This window comes from Lethenteron reissneri, chromosome 20 (genome assembly GCF_015708825.2).
Source record: "Lethenteron reissneri isolate LAM-NWPU_2019-01 chromosome 20, ASM1570882v1, whole genome shotgun sequence".
NCBI classification, from domain to species: Eukaryota; Metazoa; Chordata; class Hyperoartia; order Petromyzontiformes; family Petromyzontidae; genus Lethenteron; species Lethenteron reissneri.
The window spans coordinates 6,071,890-6,082,426 of NC_083798.1; the positions used below are offsets into that span (position 1 = coordinate 6,071,890).

A 10,537-nucleotide genomic window follows, 5' to 3' on the forward strand; every position below is an offset into this window, starting at 1 on the left:
ACCACACTCAAGAAACCCAGCCAACCAACCAACCAACTCGCGAGATAACCACCCAGCCACATACACAGCCCACCAGGGACCCAGCCAAGCAGCCGGCTAACAATTCAACCAGCCAGCAAAGGGTTCAATCATGCAGCCAACCCAGATATACCCATTCCCTTACCCACCCAGACACACAGCCAGCCCAATCGCACGCACTGCACAGAAGTCATCCATCCAGCCAACCAGGCACCCAGCCACACAGTCACACACAACCAATTAGTCACACACCCAACCAATCGCCAACCCAGCCAACCAGGCACCCACCCAGTCACCCACCCAGGAAGGCGAGCGAGCCAGTCCCGAAATTCGGGATGCCTTGGAAGAGCACCTGGGGATGGTTCCCTTTGTTTCTGCGACACAATCTTGTGCATGGGGATGCAGAAGTTGGAAAGGCAAATTTCCTCGAGTGGACTTTTTCTAATAAACCCACAACCGCTATTTCTCTTGCCACTCCGGTGGTGGTGGTGAACGCAGGTGCTGCTAACTGTGATTACTTCACACCTTAAAAGGGCATTGTTTTAAAACAGGCGGCAAAATAATAAATGTAGTAATTTCAGTCGTTATACAATGCAGCTTTTCATTTCGTTGCTGTAGGGAAGGGTCACAAGTTCACGAATCCCTCGCAGCGATTAAATTGTCATGATTTTTGGGTGGCGATTTAAGTAAATAATGAAGATTTAAGTAAAAAAACTAGGAAACACGTACAATCGTGGTAAATGTAGCGGTCTCTTCTGGCTGTATGGATCACAAAGCAATGGCAGTATATTCAAAATAAGCACAAGTTTTGTGCGTCGTCACACCCATGACTAGGCGCTGCCCATACAACTACGGCATCTAAAGAAAGTCACCGGCTGATATCGATCCCTCCATACATGCAAGGCATCGTGCATGCGACACTCAATTATTCACGTGCGGCAATTACGCAAACACACTAGCGCACGTGGGCTGTGGCAGAAAACAAGTTAGATCATCGCTTTACAAAATCGTACTGGACTGCGGCAAGCCGAATTACGACTGAGTAGAGATACGGTTTTAAGCCAACGTGAAGGCCACGCATACTCTCCCTGCGCACTTGGCTTCCGCCGAGTGCAACATGACTCGCGGAATTGCCTTTCCATAAATTGCTCAGAAATGATATTCCCATGCTGCAACGGTACTTGGGTGCAGCGACCGGTGACGGCCAACGAGCGGATTTTTTTGGCCGACCATCGAACGAAGATGGCCACCGCAGATGCGCTTCTGCGGCCGTCTGGACAGCGCTTCTCCTTCCGACATTAGGAAGCCACTCGGGCCTATGCACTTTTAAATCTAGATTGAAAGCCAATTTCTTTAAGAACTGATTTTTGTGTTTAGTTTGCGTGCCTTCTCCCGCAACTCCGATAAGCACGTTCGGCTACGTACGGTGCAAAAGAAGCTAAACATACGTGCATACAAAAAGCCAATGAGAAAAAAATATACAAACGAGAGGGCGGAAAATAGTGAGGCAACAGCAACAACAAAAACTATCCTGGAAGGAATTCATGACCCAGAATCTTTGAAAATCCATCAACTAGCCGGGAAGGGAAAATTGAGTGGCGTTTATTGCAAATATTTGGCTGGAAATCCAAATTCCATAGGAGTCTGGCAGCAGACATCGGTTCGAATTCGCATCCCTGCCTTTTAATTAAGAAGGCTCAACACCACCTCTCCCCCCCTAAAGAAATCACTAAAGGGTGGAAGCCAAAGTGGGTCATTAATAAAATCACAACCCCCTTGAATGTCATCGGTGATCCCGGCCTCACCGCTCCGAACTGCGAGCCACCCATCAGCGTCGCGCGTCACTTTGCTTTCTGAAGACCAAGGGTCAAAAAGTCAACTTTGTATTTCTTTCAACTAAACTACTTTTTATTATTTTACCAGGTAAGGCCCACGAAGCAATGCAGGTGTTTTTCAGAAGCGACCTAGCCATCGCAAATGATAGCTCAACAAAGTGGCTTAACACATGGAAATTCACAGCAGCCGAATAATTGTTTGATTCTAAAATGTGGAGCGTAAACACGGAGGACCTGGAGAAAAATCCACGCGACCACGGGGAGGGACATGCCAATTCCAAATATACAGGCGTCAAGGGTCGGGATCGAACCCACGACCTCCTGTATATCACGCGAGGGAGTTAACATCTCGCCACCGCAGCGTCATGGTGCAGGGCACCGACAGATGATGCCTTTTGCCGACAGCTTGGCACCACTCGACGAGACATCAATGCGAGACGGCGAAACGAGTTGAACCATCCACGCCCCCCCCCCGCGTCCAAATAACCAATTGGCAGTGGTGGCGTAGCGAGCCAGATGGAAGTCGGTGGAGCACACAGAGATGGGAGGGAGGGGGCAGTCAAATGCACGAGACACCCATGTGTAGTACAAGGAAGTTGCCACCTGTGGGATGCAGTACAACAAACAGATTTCTGACAAGCTGTGGCTTTGTGTTTTTCCCACGCACTAAAGTCGCCCCCCCCGCCCTCCGCACGCACAACAGTACTCGACAACAAGGGAACAGGCAAAATATTCAAAAAGCAGAACTCCCATGAAAGGCGTCTTTGAGACTCCCGATCGCTTCCCTAGGCAAATAGAGGCAAGTAGTGATTCACTGCACAACCCAAGCAGTGACGACGGTGACCAATTGACACAATTCACGGTCACCGTTCGATTTAACATTGTACTTTGTTGGTCTCGTTTTTCCCATTCTTATTTTTGTATTGCTCGCGTTTCTCTGTCTCTTTTGTACAGTTGTTTTCTCACGACAAGTAAGTTTAAATGTATCGAGATCATCATCAGCCACGATCTATCCGCTGCTGGATTAAGCCTCCACTCCCCCGCCACCCTTCCTGAACCCAAGCCGCCGCCACGGTCACGCGACGAGACAACAATCAGCGTCTGGTGCCAGCAAGTGGGTAAATTTCATCGCTCCATCTCCACGATTGCACGTACAATTCAGCCACATTCCCTCGTCCAGCTGCCACTCCGCCGTCGCTCTTCCAACCGACCGGCCATCCCCACGCCGTCTGGCGGCATTGCGATGGCCGAGACACATTATCCCCCGCTTGATGACGACGACGAGAGACGAACCGAGAATTGCGTTTCCCCTTCCACCGTTTCGCAACGACAAACGCGGTCAATGGCACTTTCCTCGCGGCTCGAGTGTTGTCACTCCGTGCAGGAAGGAATGCAAAGCTAACCACACGATCGCAGTGCCACCCCCCCTCCCACAGCCAGCGCCTGTAAACCGATCAAGCATCGTTGAGGGCCCATGCCATCCGCCTGCAGCAAAACGGGAGCTCAGGTCAAGTCTCTCCGCTTGCTCATACATTATTTATTTCACCTTTCCACAGCACGTCACCCGCTACAGTGGCGGCGTCTCATCTTGAGCAGAGTGGCGAGAGAGGGGAGGGAGGGAGGAAGGGAGGGGGAGAACCACGCTCGGATTTGGCAGCACCGTCCAACCGGTCCAAAAACGTTCCTGGGTTTCGTCGTTAACATGACTGTTTTAGAAAACAAAAACTGATTGCACACTGCCGATGACACTCAGAAAGTCGAAACTCGTCCACAGCTCGCCCCGCTTGAGCAAACGCCGATGGAAAACATTTGTCCGCGAGGCTTATGGGCTAATGGGCTACAGGCATTACCTCGAGATGGTCTTTTTAATCCTTTACACGTAAGATTGAACGCATTCATGCATTAGCTCAGTCCGTCTGTAACAGACGGCGAGGCACAATAACGCGCGTAAAGACCATCAATCCAAGGTGAAGGATATTTCAGTCTAAAGTTGCGTTGCTATTAGAGACTAACACCGGGGAAAATAGGCCCAAATCGATTAAAGTTTTGCCAAAAACATGGCGAGCAAAAAAACTGCGCTAAAAGGTCTGGCCTCTGACCACCGAGGCAAATGACGTTCATGACGCGCAACGTCATCTCACGCCGTCACGTGACGTGCGATGTGATGTCACTGTGCGGCTTGGAAGGTTTAAGCGTTATTATCATCGAAAATTATTAGTATCGCCGGAAAATGATTTAATTATTATTAAAAATTATTATCACGAAAAATACCTCGGAGAGGACAAACGCGTGCCGAAAAGCTTTGCAGAAGCCATGTGTATGCATAATTTACCTTCCTTGTTTATTTTTGCATTCATCTGTATCCCATGTCTCCCATGAAGAGGCTGTGGTCCCTTATTGTCAAACCTATAAGTTCTGTCTATATGCAAATGTTTATACACGCAGTTGTTTACATTTTTCCACTGGAAATATGCGTATTACAAAGTACGGACTTATGATTCACTTACTTATCGTTGTGTATTTGCGTGCGTGTAGTATAATCAGAACGAGATTGGAGATTAAGCCCAGCTCGGCAGTCTGTTTCGATTATCGTACACAACCACGCTACGAGACAACACAAATTAAATAAATGTGTTGTCTTGCAGCACGTTTGCCATTGGACAAATGTGCGTGGGAAAAATAGAAAAGATAAAATAATTTAATAATTATTTATCCGGGAAAGCCACTCGAATCCTTGCGCTCTTTGCAGGCGAGTCTTGCAATAGGTTTTAATTTTTTAAGGTTTTTATTTTTTTAAAGATGCTTTCAGGAAATTTATGAGTAGAAGGTTAGCGCAGGACACAGCCACATTTGCAAATGTGATCCGTAACTTTGCTCCTTACAATGTCAATGTGCCATTTTACTGAGGGACTACGACTGCGTGGCATTATCTTGGTGTGGTCTGGGACTGTTTTGATGTTGTTTTTTGTTGCCTTGCCCAAGATTGATAAATCTCCTATAATTAATTTATATTTAACTTATTTATATTTAGCGACTTGCTTACCATTTTCTCTATTTCGCACTCCTATCGGCTTTTTGTTTATTTGTTGTAACTTGCTGACCCATCCATACTGGACATCTCCAGTCTAAATAAAGATTCCGATTCTTGTTTAAATTTATTTGGGTTAAAGTATGTCCCCCCCCCCCCCTCCTTAAAGAGAACATCTCAGTCAGAAAGTAATGACATTAAACATTAACGGTTGAGGAGAGACATGCGAGAAGAGTTGGCGAAGTGGAATGAAGTTTGACGAGCAGTGTTAACGAGCGTGACGGCGACTGACGAAGGTCGATTGAGAAAAATCACTTTGGGGAGAACTCAATAAATTCCGAAGAAATCTCGTTTTTCAACGTGCAAACTTTTAATTTGCACTCAAAACTAGAAAATTAATTATTTTAACCCCGGAATTAATAAAATTCGATGTGCTGATTAAAGTAGGTGGTTTCCTTTCGATATGTTTAATTTTCTTCATGCAAGCCACCCACTTATGCGGCACCTCAAATTTGATTAATTCAGGGGTCAAAATAATATTGTTTCTACTTTTGAGTGCAAATTAAAAGTGCACTCACCGAAAAACTTGTTTTTTTAACCAATATATTTTAACGTTGATCTTGTAAAAATAATGTGTATATGTACATATTCATTCCAAGAGTTCAATCTAGACAATATCAACAGTTCACTATTGTCTGGATTCATTCTAATATATTTCAAATAGTGCAATAAAAATGTTAATAAAAAACAGGAAGAGGCCCAGGATCGGCAGGACCTTGTTTGTCACTTCAAATTAAATCTTGAATTGTCACGCAAGACGAAGAGGTCTGTGTACAAAATTTCAGCTTGCGAGGCTTCGTAGACCCGAAGATATGAAGCGTCAAATACTTTAAAGAATATAAACAGGCAACAGGGAAAGTAAAATTAATTTGTGTAAAACAGAAGAGAGTTGGGAACGACAAAGTACAATATAAATAAACAAAGTGCTGTAATTACGGGGTGGGGGGGGGGGCAGTCTCGCAGCGAGCGGTTAGCTCTATGAACCGGCCCACCCAAGTTCGATTCTCGGTCCCGACTGACATCTGCGTGCAAGCGAAATCTTTAAGCGGTTGCCCCGGGGACTCTCCTACACGACAAAAACCTGCGCTCACCTACGTGGTGAAGTATGGTCAAACAACCGCCCCTAAAAACCCGCGTGACGTCCAGCGGAGCTAAATGCCGTTGCCGAGGTCTGCTTAGGCGCGAGAGGGCTTCAGGCGAGAGTTCATGCGAGTTGTTCTATTCCCATGACAAGCAGCCAGCCGAGGGTTGTATCTACAAAGGCTGTTTGCTTTGTGGGGTTGGTGTCTTCCCGTACAGTGACACACGGCCACGCGGCGTGACTGACAAGAGGGGGGGGGGGGTCAAAACTCACGATGAGCCTGGACATTTGGCGGCCACGAAACAAAGGGGGAATCAATAACTTAAATAATCAGTCATGAGCCTCAAATAAACCATGCCTGGCACAACCGAAAACAAACGGGGCAACGAACCTTCAAAAGCAAACTCGTCGCATTCTCGAGCCGCGCAGTCGTAACAATTATAGCGAAAGAAGTTCAACATGGATACATATCTGTGGAGAGTTTGGGGGGGGGGGGCATTGCAACTCACACCGCTCCCTGATGATGCAATACACTGTCATGATTCGTGACCACGTTACGATTGAGGTTCTTTGTTTTTCAAAATGCGCTGACTGTAGCGGCTACTAGCAGCTGCGGGGGTCATATGAACCCATTATGTGTGAGATCTATAAGAATCGAAGACACACGTTCTTTACACACACGCAATTTGACGCATTTATTACGAGACTGCCTGACAAGTTCACCCGGAATGGACCCAGTCTCATCGGATTTCGAAAACCAAGCAGGGTAGAGCCTGGATAGTGCTTGGATGCGTGACCCACCATGCACAAAACAGGTTGTTACAGGCTGCTACGGAGCCATTTGGTGGGTAGGAGAGACGCCGGGCAGTGCTGCTAAATACATTATTGTACTCTACATCTATACTCCCAAGGCTAAGCGCGCCATCAACTTACATCAACCCACAGTCGCCAGCGTGATGTACGGTCGAGAGGGCCCTCCTCATCCAGCGGTGGATCGACGAAAGGCTGCAAACGATCGTCAATTTGCACGTCCTACAATTCCCTTCATCCGCTAGAGGCCGCTACATTTAACACAGTGGGCTCGAATCGACGAATTCGTGCGTCAAAAGTGGCTGCACGTCCAGCCGGGTGGGCGATTTGCGAGAGCGTGGGGAGAGAGCGAGCGGGCGAACGAGCGAATACGTTCTGTGCGGAGAGCTGAGTGGGTGTATTTGCGCTTTGTCGGCGGATGTGCGGTCTGCTCTTTAAAGTGGAACCAGGTGCCTCCCCCCGACAATGAGCGGAGACCATTGCCATGAGAACAGGGCGCATCAGCATATGAATGACCACGTCGATATGAGGAAGCTCTCCGCGTAGAAACTCGTGCGCAATCTGCACGCCGGCTAGAGGTTAATAAAATAAAAGATAACAATGCCCTTTGCTTATCAAGAAGAAAAGGCCACGGAGGAGAATATCGAGGTTCTTTCTAGGAGGGCCCTGCTAACATCGGGGAGTGGATTGAGCGTTTGGGGAGTTTGGGGAGGAAACCGGGAGAAAAACAACCTCATCACCACGCTGCACACGAAGGGGGGGGGGGGGGGGGTGACACTCAGCGCTGCCATCTCCTGACCACACCTCGCTCCTCCGTGCCTACAGCACCTGGCAAGCCTCGGTGGTCACACAATGCATGCAAGTACTAAACGGTGGCTGGGATCCACTTGCTCTATATATATAGCCATCTCGAGGATGCCTCGCACAGCCCAGCAGGGCTTTAGGAGTTTAAACACGTAGGCTTTCACGACCGATGATATCCATTAGTTGTTTTTGGGATTAGATCGCGTAGATATAAATGTGTCATTAAACCCGCGACAAACCCACGCAGACATTTAGTACGGTTTGTCAGGTAAACAACGTGCTAATTAGTTACTAGTACAGCACACCGCTTGTTTGCCGGGGAGTTAACTAACGAACTTTAACAATCGAGAGTTCTAAAGATTTTCGCAATCCAGCACAGCTGAGCACCACCACACCCGGATAACAAGATTGCAAGGGTGTCAACTTACAATTCATAATCTACCGCCCGTTGTCAACCCAATTGCTGGATGTACGTCTCCCTGCGCCGTGTCGAGCATGGGGGTTTTGTTGGACCATACTTCGCCACGCTCGTCCGTGTGGGCTGGCGGAGATGTCACTCGCCACAGATGTTATCCGGGGCCAGGAATCGAACTCGGACGGCCAGGTTCAACGCGCTAACCACTGCGCCACCGCTCGCTCCACTTACAGAGCGAGCAGTCGAACAGTCCCCCCCCCCCTCCTCTTCCGAGAAGAGGGAGGAAAATAAATCCGCGCACGTCATTAAAAAACACGACCCGGTCGTGTTGCGGCTTTCAATTTCAAAACAACGTCATTAATTCACTCGGGTTTCAGCCGCGCGACAACAAAAAAGAAACCAACCGGGCCCATCCCCACCCCCACCGTCACTGCCGTTCACAAATCCGCGGTGTTCATATCGACATGTGCGTGCACGCGCAAAAGCCCGTCTGGCAATTTTCAACTCCGCAGAGCGGTCGCGGATTCCCGCTGCGAAAGCGCCTCGAGCGAATCGGCCACCCACCCCCCTCCCGCCCGCACCACCGCGTCCCGTTCCGCGGAACGACGGCGTGCAGACAAAACGAGAATAATTTTTACGCGAGGGAGCCTCTCGCCACCGCCGCCGCTGCTGTGATTCTATCGTCGAGCGACGCGTGCCACAGTGGGGGGCCCTTTCAAGTGACCAACAGTGGGACCCCCCCCATTTACGAGCCGCGGCTGCGGTGTCACGCAAAAATGATGGGCACTTCTGCGGAATCCTCTCTCGTTCCGTGCGCGAAACGAGAAGACCGACCCGCGAGACGCGAGCCGCAGACCGCGGAGTCATTCTCTCATTCCCAGGCGCAAACTAAAAAAACCAACCCCCACACGTCTGGCCAAATCTGTCGAGGTCTCAACGCCGCATTCCGGTCGGGTCTGCCCGGCAGATGCTGCAGGCGAGACATTCCTACGCTGCGCCGCAAGAGCGAGCGAGCGACCGGCGAGAACGACAAAAACCGCGTGCGGATGAGCGAACGGGCACACGAAAGCGTAGTGGGGAGGGGGGGCTGGGAAGGAAAAAGAACAAATAACGCACGCTACTTCCTCGCACGCTTGCCAACGACGAGAATTTTCCTATATGGCAAATTGGAACGTCGACACATTTCACCCCCCCCCCCCCACACGAAACGTGTTTGGGGGGGTAACTTTTATCTCGGCGAGGAAATGCAAAGTTGAAGCTGCAAGCCCCCCGCAGTGTGGAGAAGTAGAAGTCTGCACAGAGCCGAGTGAGCAACGTCGCCCGCCCCCCCCCCAAATGTTTCCGAGTGGTGGCTCACAACAATAATCTCCACCACCACCACCCACCCCCCTTTTTCCGCGAATTACATCTTCCTGTCGGCTTAATCGGGTCCAGCTTTACACAGCTGCCTGGAGGGCTTTACTGGCTTCAATGAACTAACTGCTGCTGCCGCTGCTCGGAGCTGGAAAAAAAATGGGGGGGGGGGGGGGCGGGAAACGAGGAATTCTGCATCTACGAACAGCGGCTCTTTAAAAAAAAAAGACACAGAAAACCCCACAAAAAGAGTCCCAAAAAGCGTGCGAGCGAAGGATGCACGGCTGTCCCCCCCTCCTCCCTTGTCATCACCCGCGCATGGCTCGCCGATGTCCGTCAAATACTCTGCGGGTCGTTGACGATGATTCGTTTACTCCTACTGGCCACCTTACCTTTACACTCCCTTTGCTTTGTCGGCCAGCGCGTGCGTCGGAGGTGCTCACGCCACCACGGTCACGTCTTAAAAGCCACTGGCCCCCCGCGTGTTGAACGAGAAATACACGGGCAGCCGGGAACGCCCCACACCCACCTCCTGCTAGCGAGCCCGACCCACCGGGGCCGCCTCCCTCCCTCCCCTCTCTCTCCCCCCACACCACACATCCCCTTCTCCCCCACCGTGGCCACGGCTTCTTCCTGCTGAGATGCTGCTGCTGCTGCCCTCTCTCTCTCTCTCATTGGACGCCACGGGGCAAGAGGCAGCAGCAGCAGCAAAGTCGGCTAGGAGCGGGAGCGGCTCGAACCCGCCCCGGTTATCGGAGGGTGGCAGCAGGCAGGAAATGAGTCACTTGTCAGCAGTGTTGGGCCAGCGCGTTGCAGACTTGCAGACCGCAGAGCCTTGGGACACAGGCACTTGCAAACATTTTGTACTTTAACACCCGCAGGGGATGTGGGGGGGGGGTACAACTTTTATTTCTTTAAAAAATTTAGGCGTTATAAGAAGTTACCGTTGCGTTTTACCCAGTATGCTATGAATTTTTTGAGCGGTTAAATAATACAAGCGGACGTGTGTAATGCAGTGCAGTCTACCGGTGATAAAGAGCTTTATAGCCCATTGGATTCCTCCAGTTTAAATATTCAGATTCTGAAAAGCACGTATTTAGCAGATTACCTGCACCGTGTTTTTAAAAGCCATT

General features: G+C 49.7%; 1 protein-coding gene across 1 annotated transcript in view; it reads right to left on the reverse strand.

The window, feature by feature from the left end:
• The window catches only part of LOC133344640 (xin actin-binding repeat-containing protein 2-like), a 49,571-nt gene extending 39,657 nt beyond the window's left edge, over positions 1-9,914 (reverse strand). The window contains exon 1 of the mRNA XM_061554664.1: positions 9,797-9,914. The gene's annotated coding sequence lies outside the window, so the exon portion shown is untranslated. The remainder of the gene's footprint in view (positions 1-9,796) is intronic.
• Between the last annotated feature and the right edge of the window lie 623 nt (positions 9,915-10,537).